The 19574-nt window shown below is 35.5% G+C and overlaps 1 long non-coding RNA gene across 2 annotated transcripts in view; it reads right to left on the bottom strand.

The window, feature by feature from the left end:
• Positions 1-760: 760 nt before the first annotated feature.
• Positions 761-19574, bottom strand: part of LOC121083420 — a 79814-nt gene continuing 61000 nt past the window's right edge. For both annotated transcript variants that reach the window (XR_005826365.1, XR_005826364.1), the window contains one exon: positions 761-5104. This is a non-coding gene — a long non-coding RNA (uncharacterized LOC121083420). The remainder of the gene's footprint in view (positions 5105-19574) is intronic.

Here is a 19574-nt window from a genome sequence, read left to right as displayed (position 1 = left end):
GAATCACACAGGACTGTAGAACCATAGTCGTGTATTATTCTTGACTATTCTAGCTGGTGCAATAATGTAACCCCTCAAGCTTCTCTTTTGCCTTTATTTCAACAAAATATTAAGAAAAGCATATACATTTGAGACTTTGTATTCTTTATTTTATGCCTTATATAGTCCAAATATTATCATACTTAAGGGTGTGGGGTTTTTTTTTGAGTATTTTATGAGAGACTCCGAAGTGTTTTACTTTTAAAACCACTTAAAAGTGTAAAAGCTGCTGACAGAAGGTTCCTTTATAGGTAAGAAAGCCACATGCTTGCCCTGCAAAAACCATAGGGAAATGTGAACTTTCTACCCATGGCTGTCTCCTATGGCTACAAACAGCAGAAGAAAACATTATGGATATATTATTACCACCTCTCAACAGCAGCTAAGTCAGTCATCTCTAGCTGCTCAGCACTGTATACTTAAGATTGAAGATTCAAACTGGATAAATTCTGCTATAACTAAATTTGTTAATTTCAGAACATTTAAGCATAGGGTTCAAATTTTACATTACGAGATGGAAGAAATATTAGATAAATTTCATTAGACTTACTAACTCTAAGCTATTACAGGTGCATCAAAATCAGAAAAAATATTGAGTTGTTGCACCTGAGAGCCATCAAATAGATTTCAACAGAAATAAATTGTTCAGAGTGAAAAAGTAATGTCCAAGTGATATTAGCCCCCTCATAGAAAGATAAATGATCTCACTTGTGCCACTGAATTTTCTCCATAATTTTTTATTTGTGTTTATAGTTGAACGTTTTCTTCTGATACACACTTAGAAAGGAGATTCATATACATCTCAGACCTAAGTTTTCCTTCAAACACATTCGAAACTTTTTGTTTGTTCAAAAGAATTGCTGCTCTGCTTCAAATTAAACTGGTAAAATAGTAGCTCACAATATTTCTACCAATCATTTCTTCTGACTTCTGTGACAGGAGGTGGTGATGAAGAACATAAAGGGAGTCTAACATTTCAAACTTCAATCATTACTGCTAGTATTGCTACCTGATTAGGAGAGACTTCCCTCAATACATAACAAGATAACATGATTAAAAGGAAAAGCTGAAACATTTTCAGGTCTCTATACCTAAATACCAAGTACAGAACCACTCTCAGTGAAGTGTGCCATATGCGGTACCAAGAAAACTGCTTTGGAATTTGGCCTGTATTAGCCCTAAATACATAGGTGTAAGTCACTTTACATTTTCCAAGGTGCACTGTTTACCACTGTACATAAGAAATTAAGTGTTACAATTTAACTAGTACATTCTTCCTGCAACATAAATCTTTACAGGTAAATTATTGTAAAATATGCTGAAGTTCAAATGTGAGCATTACCTTTAGTGTATAAAAGATTTTGCAGAATATTGAAAGTGTTACTCATGAAACCACATTCCAAAAATGGGACAAACAAGTGTTTAATAATAATAGCTATATATGCAAAATGAATCAGTGACAAAATAAGACCAAATCAGGAGTACTTTGGAGTTTACAGGACTGGTCAAAAACAGGTCATGAATCAACAACACGGAAACTCAGGCTTCTCAGCTTGAGCTGGTAACAAGGAAAGCTGCTTGTAGATCTGGTCTTTAAAAGATGCACAATACTCACTTCTTCCTCTGAGATCAGAATTAATAAATGCCATAGAAAATTCCATGAGGAAATGCATTACTGTAGTACACTTACTAAACAAATGTGGGGTTTTTTGAACAAAAAAACCCAACACCCCTTCAAGGTTAAGTGTCTATTACCTCTACTTTTAATATGACATGGAGATGTAGAAATTATAGTAGTATGCAACAGTTTAAGTTACCCTGTTTAAGACAGGAGACTGTCAACAGACATAACAATACATAGTATTTTAATTCAAATGACAACTCCTAAGAAGCTCAGCTGTAAATGTTAAGAGCCAGCGTTTCTGTCAGACACAAGGGTCTTAAGTCAGACACCTCTGAAGTGAGGAGTACAAGTACTGCAAAAACAATGGCCTGTAACTTGTTTAGCATCATATGAGACTAAGGGCAGAAAAATAAACATCACTTCTGGCTAGGAATTCTCATTTGACATAACCATGAAGACCATGGTTTTCTCTACTTGCAGTCTTTTGTTCCATTGCCTACAGAATTTTTTACCAATTAATTTGTGTAGCACCTGTAGCAGCATCAAGCTTCTTGCTTGCACAGCCCACAAACATCTTCCCTGGCTCAGCACCACACCAGGCCAATCCTATCATTAGATGACATGTTCTGTATGACCATGAAGATTGCTTCATAGTACACTAACACAAGGGGGCAAGTGAAGATTGCAGAATCTTAAAGCAGGAGTTATCTCATCTATCTAACTGAACAGTGTTTTGTTTTGTGATCTTCATGTTTTTTTACAGTTAAGTTATAAGACTGTGTTTTATTTTTCCCCCCCAAAGCATTTCCTCCTTTGACCTCCAATTCCCATATTAGTTGAAACATGTTATTTACTTCCACAAAGATGATGAGAGAACTGAAGCACCTTTCACATGAAGAAAGGCTGAGAAAGCTGGGACTCCAGCCTGGAGAAAAAAAAACCCCTTGTGTATGTGTGATCTTACTGAAGTTTATAAATACCTCCTGATGGGGCCAGTGGAGAGTAAAGACGACACGGCCAGGCTCAGTTCTGTCCAGTGACACGACAGAAGCCAACAGGCACAAAATGAAACGCAAGAAATGCTATCTGAACAGGACAGGTTGCAGAGTCTCCATCCTTGAAGATATTCAAAACCTCACTAGACACAGTCCAAGAAATGTGCTCTGCCTGACCCTGTCTGAACTAGACTACCTCCAGAACTCTCCTTCCAACCTCAACTACTCTGATATTTTGGAATTCTTTTTCAGGACCAAAATTAATGAAGTAGCAGAGAGCACTAATAAGACTGCCCTCTTCTGCGGGGAATACAATGAGGGGGATAAAATTAACAGTGATTTCACAGATTACAGTGAAAGCCACTACTTAACAGTCTGCATTCCCTTCTGGATCTGAAGTGCAGAGTGCTCTAGTGAATATTAGGAATGATCTGAGGTGTGCAAGCCCCCTTCCCCAAGCCTGACTCATTCTTTTTGCCTCAGGCCAGATCCCTTCTGTCAGGCTGTTGCTTCTTCCAATTTCAAGAAACAAGCAAAACCCCCCAATACTTACCCAACCTGTCCCACTCCTTCCAACCTTCCAGTTCATCAGATCTGTCCTTCCGCTGTCAGTTCTCAGCTCCAACACTGGATTTTCTTAGACATGCTCCTCTCACTAGTTGTCTTCACTCCTATACAGCTACTAGTGTCAGATTATTTTCATACAGGCCTATCTTTTCTTTCCCTTTTATACGATTTAAGCATCTTTTTCCCCATACAGTTCCTCAGCTTAGCAGAAAATAAGCACCTGAACAGGAAAAAGAAAGCTTCCCTTTCTTACATCAGGCACACACCTTAGGACCCCAGAGCTGCAATGTGGAGGGAGTTCCATTCGGCCATGGGCCATGGCACCGCCCATGCAAGTAAACCTCTGGAAAACACAATTGCTCATATTATTTAAGGCAAGTGAAAACCATGCAAGAAATATGACATTCTTTTCAAAGGTTTAGGAACTGAATAATTTGACTAAGCCTTCATAAGAACTCGAAGTCATCTTCTTAATTCAGACAGGAACTTTGGTTCCTCAGTTCAGCTCTGGTTCTGCAAATGCTCAAATGGTATTTTTATCACATCACTGAACTGTTCTAAGCTGCTCAGGCCACCAAGCAAGGCAGTCCAACCTTTCCCCTTCTGCTTTGTCCCACTCCCTGCCACCTCCTCCCTTATGCCAGCTCTAGGTGCTTGCACAAGGAACCAGAAGGAAGCAGTCTGTTTCACTATTCACACAAAAGACTGCACTGGCACAATGAAGTAGTCGGGAACAAACGGTTTGGCCACTAGACTTTGACAAAGCCATGCAAATCGACTTACTTGTTGCATGCTCTCTAATCTTTCTGACCAGCTCTTTAGATGCACACTTACTCATAAAAACCTAGATGCATTAAAATACTCTATTTACAAGAGTAACAGGATGGATGGCCCTCTGCAAGCACTGTAGTCTGCAGCATGCTAACAAAAATCAGTGACATTTAAAGGGAGGAGAATAGTGGAATAAGAATGTCTTTTTTTGTTGTAACCCACAGAGTCTGGTCTTTCCAAGCATGTCCAAGTTTCAAATGGCTGAAATGTATATGCAAGTCTTTAGTATAAAGCAGTTATAGATATGGAAATACAACACAGTGCTACTTAAAGAAACCTCAGTGAGAAAGCTCTCTGACTTTGAGCCAGATAGCACATTTTTTCTGAGCAGTCAACCTCATTTTGGCCACATATCTTAAGAGACCTGTAGTAGGTAAATGTAGACACAGAAGCGTTTACTTCATGGAAAGCTGCAGGCTAGCTAACACTGCATAGCTTTACTATTGAGAACTGCTCAGGTTTGAACCAAACTGGAAATGTTAGCCATCAGTAATTTCACCAGTTCAAATCCACAGCAGGGGCAGACAAGAAAAGTGGGATTTTTAACAGCACATACCCCAGGCTGAAATTCTATGCAGTCAAATAATGCAGATTTATGAATTATCTTATGTTGGATTAATATTTATCTACATCATGTTTATACTTGTGCAACTACACCAGTAGCAGGCCTGTGAAGCCTGAAGTCAAAACAACCCCCCAGTGCAGATAAGCTTTTTTTTTTGCCTTTTAAAACATCTATAAGATGTATAAACTTAAATCTATGAGCACTTACTTGAAGAAGGCATGTGTATTTTAATGGTAAAATATACCAGGGCTAATAAAATGAGATTAGCAAGTGATACTGAGTCATGATAGTGAAGAAAATAAAATCTTAAAAGGAAACACACTTTCAGATCTTGACTGTATCTAAAATTAGTGACATTTACATAACCATTAGTCTACATTTGACTCACCGCACAGTTCTTGCATGCAGCTTTTAAAAGGAAAGGAGCCCAATTAATTTCCATTCTCACTGTAGAGATTTCAATCATCTCAATGAAAGATTCCTCTGCAAGAGAAACATCTTAGTGGAAGATAAGGAAAAAAAAAAAGTAAATTCACAGTCGGATACACAATTTAAACTTCTAACCATAAAAATTGTTACCTGTCTATAGACAGTGATTTAAGAAATGAAGTGTTTAATAATTTTTGTTAAAAATTTTGGAAGACACTTTCGCTTTATGTGCTCACTTGCTAAAAACATGACAAGACATTTCCCAATTCCATTCATTAAGAACATGCTGTAAAAATGAACAGTTTCAAGATTTTTAATAAAGAAATGCTGACATTTAAAGTAACACCATTTTTTATGTATTATATAAATAAATGCACTTACCAAGACATTGTTAGACAGGTGTAGCTTGAGATGGCTCCTTTAATAAATTCAGCTTTCATGTAAGCCAAAGCATTCAAAATTATATACATATACATCTATTCTGTATTTACCATCAGATACTATGAAGTCCTAAATATTGTTTATGAATAGGTGAAAATATAAACAAAAGCCAAGAAAGTGTTCACAATCAATCAGCACATAAATTATAACAACAAAAAGGTATCAGGAAAGACATTAAATGTTTTTTTTCATGACTCACATGCAGAAGTGGCTAGCCTTACTTCAGCAGCACAGTTAATACTGGAGATATTTACAGTCTTAACACCAATATTTACGTGCTGCTAAAGTATGACAGACATCAGCATCACAAGATTGACTAATTCATAAGTGATATTTCTCTTCAGGATGATGAAATCCTTGTATTTTTGAGGCAGCACAATATGGCCTGCACCTTTTCAAAACCCACAAACCATTATGTGCTGCTACGTTATGCCAAGGTGTCTACCATACTGCAAGGAAATAAAAAACATATGCTGAAAGCTGAATTTTCTTATTGAACACTAGTTTTCATGTACTGACATCAGCTGTATTAATGAACTACAAAATGTTTATAAAACATTTTTCAATTGCCAAGCTGACTGTTTATTTAGTGAAGCTCTGGACTTTATTGTCAACTGTGCATAATACCTTAATGGGACACGAACAATTGTGTGTCTGATCAGAGGAACTAAAGATTATGCAGATGTTTACTTCAAAACAAAACAAAAAAGTCCGGGTTATTTTCTAACCTAACTTATCATCATCTGGAAACCTCTGATGTGAAAAAAACCCCAACTTTCATATATAAGAGAATAAAAGCTAATTTTAAAGTAAGCTTCTGTCAAGTATCAGTCCTCAAGCAATCTGTTACCTCTGCAGGTTACCCAAGCCACAGTTTTTGAGCAGACAGATTTACAAGTGCTTCTTAATACATTTCAGGGCAAGAAAGGTATTTTAAAAACCCACAATGATTGTTATCAAGAACAGTAACTTACCTGTTATTAAGAGCAGGAGTTTATCTGCCCCCAGCCTAGAATGACCATTCTACTTTACTTGAAGAGGTAGGCAAGAAACTCAAGAGCTCACATCCCTGTCAGGTATCCTCCTCTTATAAAGTGTGCCTGCATTTTAAGTGTGTACAGTACTTTTACTGGTTCCCTAAAAAGTTGAATTATGCTTTCTTTAATGTTTTTATACCAAATTATTAAGACAAAAGCTACTTATACAGAACAGACCCAAGCACTCCATTCCATTTTAATGAGCCTTCTAGTCAGTTCATGATAAAAAAGAAATAATTCTGTAAATTAACAGGGCTGTCTGTAAGCACAAAAAAGTTTGGCAGGTCACAAAGGGGGAAAGTTTGGTGAGTTTTTGTTTTCTTCCTTCCTATTTTTGCTCCTACAATAATACAGCAGGACGACCTCTGCTAGAAGGGTCTGTTGCTACAAATGTGCCAATTAAAGTGAGGTTTTCCAGTTTCGGTTTACATGTAGCTGCAGCAACACTTAGGTTTTTATATAGCTATCTAGGTACAAACCCTACAGAAAAAGCCATTTCCAGTGTATTTTATACACACAGAGCTAAATTTACCCTTTTTTCCCCCCTCCTATTTATGTTTGTTTGGTTTTTAAATCAGACAGCTAAAACAGGCAAACTAGATTATATAGGCACAACTCATCCAGTATCTTGGTGAAGTAAAACCTGAATGCAAAGTCAAAATAAACCTAACTGTAAAGGTTATGCTGTGACAGTTGGTCACCCCCTGAAGAAACTGTGCTAGGCATAATCCAAGAGAGGAAGAGAGAAAGAAAAAACATCCACTATATATACATAGTGTGGAAGGCAAAGGTTAAGAAAAAGATAGATGCAAGCAAAAGTGCTAGCCTGCAGTAAAGTTTCCTTTAACGTTTCTGGGAAAAGACTATGAAAGATACTCTCCAGCAAGACAGAATACTGCTTCTCATTTGTAGATTTACCATAAAGATTGAAAGGCAATTATTTAAATAAGAGAGCTACAACATTTAGTACCTTTGGAAGTACACTTCTCATTTGTACGTTCAGGCCAAATTCTTCATTTGTGAACTATGTGTGTTTAACTACTTACTGCTGTCTCAATTGCATTGCTGTTTTTAGCTTCTAGCTTAAGCATGGAGCTTTTTTTCTGTTGCAGAAGTAAATCACTAAAATTAAACTATACACACCATGAAATGAAGACTTGACAGAACTATTACGCTATTTTCTGCAGAAAGTACATTAGTAAGAGAGCTTGCAGGTAATTCATGCACACAACCCCAACATGAACACAAAACCTCACATGCATTACAGGATTGGGGGGTGTGTGTGGTTTTGGTTGTTGATTTATTTTTTTTTTTTTAAACTTTACTACCAAAACTGCCCCTAAACTAAACAAACAAAATCAAACAGAACACAACTGTGTATTTTCTATGTTGCTATTAAAAATAATTTTATCTGTAAGGAGAATATGCCAGTTTTCACATAAAATTGAAGACCTATGTGAGAGAAGGGGTTGAAGAACAGGAAAAGGATGAAAGGAGGAAGTCCAAGATAAAAACAACGGTAATAGCTAAGCCAGAAATCTACTGAAATCCAGAAGTGCCTGCACAAAACTCTGTATCTCTATGTTTTAGTCATAAAGCTAATACAGTCATGCTATCAAGAGTGCTTCTCCTACCTTTATCATTGTGTTTTAAGATGGGGTCTGTGGGTGAAAGACAGACAGAGGAGACCTCAGTAAAAGCTGGGAATCATGTATGCAGGCAGCTCCGTTAGATCCCCCCAAGCCCCTGAAAGCGAGAGCTCCGCTAAGAAAGATGCAAGGATTCTGAAGATGCAGAACTGAAATTCCATAGAAGCAGGCTCTCTACACACACAGAGAAGTCAGGAATGCTGTCATAAAAAACAATTAAAGCTGTTGTTTGGTTTTTTGTGGTTTTTTTTTTTAAATAAAAAGAAAAAAAGAAAAAGAGTGTGTGCTTTTGTGATTGGGGTGTTCCCAATCAAGGAAGGAGCATTTCCTTGATTTCAGTATTTTTTAGTTGACTTATCAAAGACCAAGCCTAATATAAAATATGTTCAGGTTTTACTGGTTTATGGTTAAGAGTTTATGACAACACCAAGCCCAATTCAATCTCTTTCTAACCCCATGAAAACAGCTACAAGTGAACTTCTGGCTACTGTAACTATTAATAAGCTCCTTAAATGCTACTATAACTACTAATAAGCTCCTTAAATTCTAAGTAACATACTGTATCCAAGAAGGTACCACTAGCCAGCAATCTGACAGTTAGTGATTTGGAGTAAAACGTATCAAGGCCTTTCTATTAAGTAATGCATTTTGTCTTGGATGCCTAAGAACATAACATAAGATTAAACATTCATCTTGTGCCTTTTTCCTCATTCAACAAAAGCACTCTCTTGATACGTCTTGCCAAAACACCTTCCTCATTGAGTGTTACACACCATTTTGCACACAACCATATTCCATTGCTTGTTTTACGTACTTATCAATGCAAAGCAACACAGATACACTACGAAAGCAAAGCTGCCGCTTTCACTGTTCATTGTGACCCTTTCTCAACTTTATTTCAGTTTAGACATCTGAAGGTGAAAGACACTGAAAGACTCTTAAGTCTAGAGCATTACACTATTTGTCCACCAGTGCTGCTCTGCCCCATAGCACAGACATCAGAAAGTACATCTCCGTATCTCAGTTTAGCTTTGGTTCAAACAAGAAATGAGACAGGGTTTACACTCAGATGGCACAGTTTTGACAAGTGTGTCCCGTTCTGTGCATTCCAGGAAGAGAGTAACTTACTCATATGGTAGACAGGACATTTTGCAGCGACAGCTTTCTTGACAACTGCTGGTTCACCATCCAATAGGAATAAACACACCAACAGTTCACCTCTGTGAAAAATATTTTTTTCCCCCCACTAAATTCATCTGGACAAAAGAGAATTAAGAGATAGTATCATTTCACTATTAAGAAATCTAAACACTTCTATCCTCAAACAACAAAATTGTAAGATCTGTAGCTGTATTTTTGATAATACACTGCTTACTTCCCCACCCCCACCAGTTTAAACAATAGTAGTTTCACTTCATTTTTGTCATATGCTTACTCAACGCTGTAGTATTTATACTGCCAACACACTGGAATTTATAACTTGCTCATTCTTAAAACTTACATTTAGAAGTACAGTCTTTTACTCCTGCCTTCTTGTTGCTTCTGTTAAGGAACCCTCATTCTTCCTAATTCTCAGTGTCAGCAGTCTTTAAAGTGATGTGCACATATTTTAAAAAGGAGAAAAGAGTTGAGTGAAATATTCCAAGGTATTACTTTAAAGGTATCAGTTTACTTGGCTACTATTGCGTTACTATTTTGTTCAGATATAACCTATGATACTCAGTTAATTCACTTAACTTATTTGAGGCTACTTTGTGGTCATAGAGGAAGAAGAATTAAGAGAATAAACTATACACCCTAAAAAATATTCTCCTGAAATAACAGTAAGATTTTGAATTCATGTTTAAGACTGCAATTCTAAAAAACAATCTGTCTCTAGCCTAGCAATTCTGTGCTAGGTTTGGTGTTTTGGGTTTTTGTTGTTGCTGGCTTGTGGTTGTTTTTGGTTTTTTTTTATGAAATGACTGTAATCCAGCAATAAATTAGCCCCACTTCACCTCAAAAACCAGTCATTCAGGATTGAGCTTATGCACAGTCTCCATGTATAAGAGATCTTCCCACACCTCCTACCAAGCAGCTGAACATTTCTAAGACTATTATCAATTTGTGTTAAAAAGTCACAATGCTTTGGATAATTTTCTGAACAGAAAGATGAGTATTCGAACAGAGATAAGTAGCACTAATCTGGAGTTTTTGTTGTAAATTATGGGTAAGATTGAGTGTAGAAGTTTTGTTTAAAAAGGGATTGTCTGTTAACTATTTCCCAATCGTGTCAACAATTTTCCCCATATAACCAGGGCAAAAGACTGGGGAAACTACAGAAGTTGTTTGCAATGTAAAATATTAATTATGAAAGTTAAGCAGGTAACTGTTGATTACTGAAATCTACTGTTACTAAATTTGGAGAATCTATCTTATGTGTCCAGCCATCTCTCTCAGGAACATGGACAAACATATTTAGATTAGCTGGAGAACTCGTACAAAAGATAAACATAAAATAACAAAGCCAGCTAAAAATAAAACCCAGGAAGTAGAACCATTAAGAAATTCAGAAGTATAAAAATACCTGGAAATTTGGAAGTGCAGTTATGGCCTACCGGCATGAAATTCAATTTTTACAACCTTTTTGCTTTATCTCAGCACTCTAACCACTGCTTATACTAGCCTGACTCACATATTCAGTTGTATGAGCTGCACTTTGGGTTTTTTTTTTTCTTCCTCTCCTCCCCATTGCAGTCATGAAAACAAACCAAAGTGAAGACAGTCATTTGGTACTGCAATATTGATGCTTCTATTGCAGTGATGAATAGCAACCAAAATGCAGTGGATTTGTGTGGAAGGCAAAATACTAAAAGGTAGCAAGTTCTAGCCTGAACAAATAAAGGATGTCAAACAGTTTTTCTAGCTTGCTAGCTAAAAAAGCAGAACTAAAGGAAGCTGATACAACACAGAAATATTATCAATGTATATTTTAGTATATCATCAGATTATTTAATATCAACTCTAGCTTAAAAATAAAACTGAATAAGACTAACTCCTCCCACCTCTTTTCCCAGCTTCTAAAGAGTGTTTTGTCAGATGTTGATGCATTAACTAGACTGCTAAATGAAATACTTTACAGGGAACTTGTAGAGTGTAACAAGCTCTGGGGTTCTAACAGAGTTTATAAAAGTTCTGTTTCAGAAAAGCGTTCCAGAACCCTCTCAATTGCACCGGTATAGCTTGCACACAGCTTTTAAAAATCTGTCTTCCCTGCACCTCTGGCACACACACAGGAAGAAAACTGTGTGAACACTTTCAATCTGTACCAGCATTCTTTCTGCTTGAAAGGACACATACAAAATTAAGAAAAACGAATAAGCTATTTTCTAAGTTCTATGAAGTAAGTTTTATATTTCATTGTAGTCGTCACTAAAATGTGCCTTTCCCTCAATTTTACCACAAAAAAATATTAATACTCAGTCTAGTGGATCTACCAAAAAGAAAGCCAGGTCTGCCTTAAAATACAACTACAATTTCTATATTATTATTTTTTTAAAAATTCTGTAACACCTTTTCAGATTAAAAATCTAAAAAGATAAAGGTACATTTTTTCAAGTTCTCCAATAAACAAATCCTTAGATTATTACACCATTACCTTCAAAAAAGATTATCCTGTGATTATAGTTCAAGTTTACAAAACCTGAAGTATACAGAATCATTGCTGGTAAATGAGAAAATGGAACAACCTTTCTCCAAATGATAACACCACACAATAAAAACCAGCTATATAATGGAAAGTTATTAAGATAGGGAAACAGGTTCCCCTCTTAAATATATCATTCTTAAACAAATATAAATAAAAATATTCAAAACATACCAGCCAAGTATTAGTTTTCTGTTCTTTACATTCATTTCTAGCTTTTTAAACGATTTTTAAAAAGAAAAAAAAAAAGTTAGTTTTATTAAGTTCAGAAGACTTGCTCATTTAGCTCAGGAAGCAGTCACAGACCTAGTGTAAAATTTTATGCTCTCCTAAGCTGGCACCCAGTCTTTTAAGGAAGAAAGCCATGCTATTGCTGTTTAAATCTTCTAACTCTATAACGTATTGCAAAGCATTTCTTGTTCTTACACAGTACTTTAATACTCAGGTAGTATTTTGCAGGAACCCTGGTGGCCTGTGCAGAGGATCAGTTTCCAAAGTACTGCTGGGGAAGTGGAAAATACATTAGTCAGCGTTAACCAGACTGCCTTCCTAGTTGTTATCTTATCTGAATTTGGTAAATAATAATAAATCATAGGACAATAATACAGCAATATATTAAAAAATAATTTGGCCTGATATGTAAATAATACTACTTGCACTACACAAACCCACAAATCTTACATTTTGATTTTGTTACATCTCAGCACTGTATAGAATTATAATGCCTAAAGACAAAAACCAGGCCCATAGCTCAGAATGCAATCCCACTTGTGAAGGGCTAAATTTGCTGCACGTTTGCTTCCAAAGATTTAGGGTCAGAGTGACAATGCTATAAAATAAGGGTCAAAGCACAAAAAGACCAAGGCCACAGAACAAAGAGCTTTTCGTGTCCTGAAAGAAGTTGCTTTTTGTAAGCCTGCCTTCTGGCTCAGACAGTAAATTTGTCTTTTCCTTGACATCATCCCTACATGACTTCTATAAAATGCCAGACAACTGTATGGCTTAGGAAAGGTGAAACAACTGCTAGCAGAAATCAAGTCAACTGTTAAGGGAATGCACTAGTTAATCCACTGTTAACAGCAGAGCAACACCTCCTAGTAATTGCTGTAGCTTTTCCAATCCTTAGCTATATTTCTACAACTTCATTATTTAATTAGTTGCTTCAACAGAAGTTTCAGGTGTCCTTAACACCTTTACGGTGTAGATTCCTAGTCATATTATCTACTTTGATTATTGTTTATTCAACGGTAGCTGAGGAAATATGCAGGAGCAGCAACTCAGAAGGCTGCTTTAATCCTCTCCCTACCCCTCTGTGAAATATTAATAGAAAAGATACCATCTAACACAGATGTTTATACTCCCTTTCCAAAATGTTTATGGGTTAGTTCTCTGTTTCCCCATCAGTGAGATCCACTACTCACAGAATGGAGGTAATGCAAAATAAAAGTGTTTTCTAGGGCTGACACAGATTGCTAAGCAGCGAAGTTCATTTTTCCAGCTAGAAAATGAATTTCACTTAGGATATGCTTTTTCAAAACAACAACAATAGTTCTGCCAAATGAAAGGAACTTTATCCACTGGAGGGGGGGGGTGGGGGGAACCCAACCCATAAGGATGCAGAGTGCCTCTTATGGCTTTATATTAAGCTAGATTTTCAATATTTCACTAGCAAGCTTAAAGTAAAACCATGCTGAATTAACTAGAAGTTAATATACGAAGAGAGATTTATAATCCAATACCTAAAGCACAGAAGTAGTCAAAAAAAGCCCAAAATCAAAATTGTACTCTCAGCCCTAACACATTGTCTAGTAAATATCCACAAATCAAAACCAAGACGCTAATCTCTGAACCAGTAGTATTTGACTTTTTTTTTCTTTTTAAATAGAAGGCTAGTTGACAGTATGTTCTTTAAGCAACTATCAGTATTGCAAGAAATTTCTCTCCATCGTAACCCAAACCTACATGAAAGAATAGGACTTATCACCAAGTTGTTCATTATCTTTTTTAGCAGCTCTAAAAGCATAACATTTTGAAAATCAGACCTTCCTTACTTCCAAGTAATTATTTTTCACTGCATAATAGATGGCTTCTGCCTTAAAAAAAAAATTAAATATGGTAATTTTGAACTGTCCTACTAACTTACTTAAAAGCTGGAACTGGAGATTCAGATATGTGGAATTAGGTTAAAATTTAAAAAAACTTACCTTTCAACTGTGGAGATCTACAATAGTTTTTGAGTTTCAGTGGCAGCAAAACGAAGTTTTACGTTTTCAAAAGGAAGCAGATTCCTTCGCTTTTACTCTGCAGTAAGTTATAACATGTCTGATTCCTATTTTAAACATTAAATGTAGCATTTAAGAACAGTATTTGGTTTTTTTCTTTCTAAACATTTAATATAATTGAAAAATATCTTATTATAGGAAAAGCCTAGTGTAACATGTGAAAGGCCTACTCCAATCATCCTACACTTTCTGAAAGAAATGATCACTTCTCATCTCTCAAGAAGCACTGGTGCAAGTATACTGATTTTCCTTGTGGTGAATAGCAGCCCACAAGTTAAGGAACTGATGCAAACTGGCAGATTTCCCCTTCTAATTTTGAGTCATATGCGTCATCTTTTTGTCAAAAGCTGGGAAGAAAAAGAGTCTCTCTTCCAGCCTGCCACAGGAAACCACCTGCTTAAAGACAGAACAGACCAATACTGCAATATTGGTCTGCACATTGCTTGTACTTACACATTTTTTCTTGCTTTGTTCAAATAAACAAAATTCTGAAGACAGCCTTAACACTAACTTAACAACAAAATTTATCTCTTTGATTTAGGGCAAGAAATCAAGCTGGTAAAAAATAAAAAAAGGAGACCAGTCATGTTTGCATGAAAATGCTTATTCTTAAATTGGTAGTGTCTTAACCTGCAAAAGACTAAAGATTCAGTTCCTTAAAAGCTTACATGTATGCTTGAGTAATGCAGCTAGATTTGGTATAAGTATTTGCATTCTCAAAATGAAGAGTTGATGCCTGTGATTAAGACTCCTTTATCACTGTACCTGATTATCACTAATTTCTCAGCATGTACCCCACCTCAAACCAAAAACCTACCCAGAGAATCTAACAACTTCAGTGGTTAAATTCCACATCCCCCCCTTTTTTTTTAATTCATTTTGAAAAATAAGAGATGAGAAAACTATTTTCTTCCTTCACAGATTCATCAAGGTCAGTCACTGTTGAACTATATATACTGTGCGATGACAGAATCTCTCTTCCAAAGGCTCCAGTACCAATTAAGGTTGGGCACATCACTGCCAGCAGATTACATATTTTCAAATTGCACTGGATTTGCTGATCAGACCTGCAGAAAACAGGTGTAAATGTTTACTGTAACAATGCACTGTAGTATTTCTATTGATTTGTGGCACTGCCAGAATGACTGTAAGTATTCTTTATAAAAAAAAAAAACCGCACTTGAGAGCAGTTAAAGCAAGAATAAGTTTCAGGCATCTATAGTAAGTTGTGCAAAAGAATGCAAAGATAATACTACTTGAAAATCTGGTACTGAGTGTTGGAACAATCATCCCATTTTAATCTTAGGTTAGCTTTTTTTATATAAGCTACACATAACGATAATAGATTATATATATTGGTATATAAAATGAGAGAGAGGTATAAACATACACACACTTATAAAATGCTGTTGTGTTGAAATCTTTACTGTGGCACAAGCATTTGCATGGCCGGGTGCATACATTTCAATATAATGAGAGAATTTGCATTGCTAAAATAAGAATTCTTGAGCGCTTTTCAACAACCACGACATCACCATTTGCATTAGAGGTTATTATTTACAAGCATTCAAGATGTTCTGTAAATCTATGATGAACATTGCAACTATGAAAACTGTAATTTATTATGTAATGCACTGTTACATAAATTGTTTTAAGTTTTGCACAATATACAAAGATTATCTCTTTTCGTCAGTTAAATATAGCACCTGACTGCCCCTTTTCACATATTGTATTTTCCTTGATAAAACTATGGACACAAAGTACCTGTCTGATGCCCTACCCTATTTGTGGTGTGATTTGGGTTTTTTAACGAAATGTATTATTTATACTGTCTCATTAATTTGAATAAATTTGTAGTATTTTGTAAGAAATCTGTAAGACTGTATTTTACTCACCATATATTCCATTTTCCTTGATACTTAACAAAGGCATTTAAGTTTCAGTGCAACATTATCTTACCTCCCAAACCCCAATACCTTTCAGACAAAGGATTCGATGTAGCACACGAGAGCAAATTAAAAACAAACAAAAACCACTACTGAATAAGTTACACCTTTCTGACAGTAGCAAGAGTGAGCAAGGTAAGACACTGTGGAAGATGCTTCTTAACCTCTAATTCAGCCAAGTGTAAGAACTGGCTTATCTTCCTTCTCATTCAGCAGAGCACTCAAGGATATGAAAAGCGAACTAAAGAAATGATTTCGCAGAGTAATCACAAAGACCAGCTTTGGCCTGGGGGAGACCCTGGGAAAGTGTCCATAGGCTCCCTCTTTTTCAGAGGGCCACAGCACATGTAGCTGTTCTGGGGTAAGCTATTGCTTTGAATTGCCCTCTAGCGTTAGCTTTCATGAATTCCTACTTCAATGACAAATTTTGTTCAGGTTTTTACATAATGGAAATTGGGTCAGCAATATAAGTTATATTAATCTAAAAATAAAACAAACAAACAAAAATTAACAGCACTTCCAATGATCATTTTCAGGTCTGATGACTGTGAGGTTGACAAATTAAGTATTACCAAAAATGTACAAAAAAAGCACCCAACAAACACCCACCAAAAAGAAATCCATATACATGAACAGAAAAAAAAAAGTCAAGGACAATAAATTTAAGAGATAGCCTAAGAACATTCTTATATTTTACATTTCCATTAGTTTCTTATGTGGTTTCATAAAAATATCAGTTTCTGAAACAAACACTCAATATCCACAGCTAAATGTACTGTAACTACAGTGTCATAGCTGGGATCAAAACCTTAGAGTTGCTGGTATAAAAACAGAAAACAGTCTAGCAGTACTCATACCCTGGAAGGAATTATTTTCTCACTGCTAATTCAAGAGTCTCCTAGTTACACTCTAAACCTAGATGCAAAACAGGCACGATGCAAATGAAAATCCAGATTTTGAACCTGGTAATTCCAGATAGAAAAGTGCAACCATTTCCCTGTAAGCTTATTTCAAACCATATTTTATCTACCCTTGAATTGATTAGAGAGGCCATGAATTTAGGACTTACATATGTATGTAGATAACTTGCATTTCATACAGCCTATGGATTTCCACATACATAGCATTAAAAATGAGCATATGACCCTTTGTTTAAAAAAAAACAACCTCTGGTCATACAGAACTAGAGTCCCTAGCACCAACGTTCACTCTGCCTGAGAACTGAAACATATTGTTAAGAGTGAGGTGATAAAACAGATGAAGAAAAATACACATTTAACTGCTTCTTCTACAACTCCTGTGCTTGGCATTAAAAGCATCATTCTCTCTTCTCCTGAGAAGCTGGGAAAAAAAATCTTTCTATTTTGTGGAACATGAGGACAGGGTAACCAGTCCATAACCATTCTTTTTGACAAGGAGGGGTTTTTTTTTTCCCCCTGTGCAAGATACTGACACAAGTGTGACAGTATCAACAGAGAACTCTGTTCTGCAATAGACTTTTGAATATGTATTTTGATTTAGAGATAGACTTTCTCGTAAGAGCCAATTACAACATTCCACAACAGATGGAGCATCCTCCTTTTCTAATTCTTGATCTTGACTAAAATATGGACTAGCTTGTAACAGGAGGAAGCGAAGTGTTTTCAGAATTACTAAAGTGGTAACACACTTAAGACCACAGTATCTACCCATTCTACCAAGAGAAAATTTTGCCTCTAAACATAGAAATTCTAAATCAAATGTTCTGATTTATCAGATCCACTGGGAGTCCTGTCTAACTTTAAAAGTGACTTATATTATGCTGTATCTGGTTTGAAGTAGGAAATTCTTAGTTAAAATTAGGACGATCATAATCATGTTCATAATTACAACACTTTCAAAACATTTATGTTAACTTTTCTGTTAATACTTAAATCCATTTCCTCCTGTGGGGAGAGGAGAAATTAAAAAAAAAATCATTCTTCATATCAAACAAGAAATAGATGGATAAAATAATGAAAATCTTTGGCCTGAAGGCTTAAATAACCCCAACAAAACCTACAAAACAAAAAACCCATAAGACACTCACAGGAAATAAAAAGCAGACTCTTAAAATTTAGTGGGTTAATGGAAAGGTGTAAATAGTTTAGAGATATTTGCACATTACTAAGATTTTTAAGTACTAAAAAAATTTTAAAAAACAGATACTGCTGATTTCTTGCTTTGGATTGATTACCTTAGTAATACATTTTGCTAAAAAACACTCATTTCCTCAAAATATTGCTGTAAAAATTTAGCATAATTTAACAGAAAAAAACTTGTTCTCTGGAATAAAAAAAATCCTGCCCCCAACAACCACAAAAAAAAAGTTTACTGTGAATACCTCTGGATTTAAAGCAAATTCAAAATTAACAGAGCTAGACACAGTGGTTTATTCAAACACACTACACAATTAGCAACTGCATCCTCATACATTTCCTTCTTCATGTTAGTGTGTGAACCAGTCTAAAACAAGGTGGATTAACAAGCCATCAATACAGTAGTTGAACACTTAAGAACTTTGATTACATTTCTCATTCCCCAACCCACAGCTTAAATGTATGGGTTTACATAAATTTCTACTTAGGTTTTTGTTGAAATAAAGAAATTTAAAAAAAATTAAAAAATAATAAAAAAGGGGTAATGCCTTACTTTCCTATATTTGCATTTGAGTGAGAAGAATAAGCATTTAAATATCCCAATTAGCATATTTTAACTTTTTCCTAAAGAATTTGTATGTCATTTGTTTTTCTTTTCCTATTGCCTTGCAAGACCATTTTATCAACAGATAAGGAAAAATGAGGTGTAAGTATGCCAGTCTTAAATCCTTCCTATACATGTTTCATTAAATGCTTAATCTAATAATGAAAGTTAACATCTATTTAAATCTAATAGCATACAAAACTCCATTTTAAATAATGTTAGGGCTGGATCTAGTTTAAACTAACAAAATCCAGAAAATTCAGTTGTTTCAGATTTCAAAACTTATAACAGCCATGCCTAAGATATCATAGGGTTTCATACAATGGCTGATTTTACATGTGATGTAATAACTAGGCATGGGTTGCATTTATAGCTACATATCTGTTTCAGGAAAATTATTTAAGTGGCCTTAGAAAAGCAAGAGAAGTCCTTAAAAAAAAAAAAAAAAAAAAAAAGCCTAAATGAGTTGACAAAGTAATCTGTAACAGTTCTTTTAGATGAGCAATAAGCTTTCATTGTCAGCTTTCAAATTATGATTCAGTCAACAAGGTCTGTAGAGCCTCAAGTGTATACCTATAATACAAAGAGTAAAAGTGACCATGAAAAGTTACATGAGAAGCACTTCAGCAAAGAAGTCTGTACATTTTTATCTTTTCAGCTTCACTACAACTAGATATTGCAAAATAGTTTATGAAGTGTACAATTTGCAATAGCCACACCAATTTTTAAGGGGCCAACACTGCTGCCCTTATTTCAGACTCAA

The sequence above is a fragment of the Falco naumanni genome, chromosome 2 (assembly GCF_017639655.2).
Source record: "Falco naumanni isolate bFalNau1 chromosome 2, bFalNau1.pat, whole genome shotgun sequence".
NCBI lineage: Eukaryota > Metazoa > Chordata > Aves > Falconiformes > Falconidae > Falco > Falco naumanni.
Note: the sequence above shows the minus strand (reverse complement) of the source record. Positions and strands in the feature narration are given on the sequence as shown.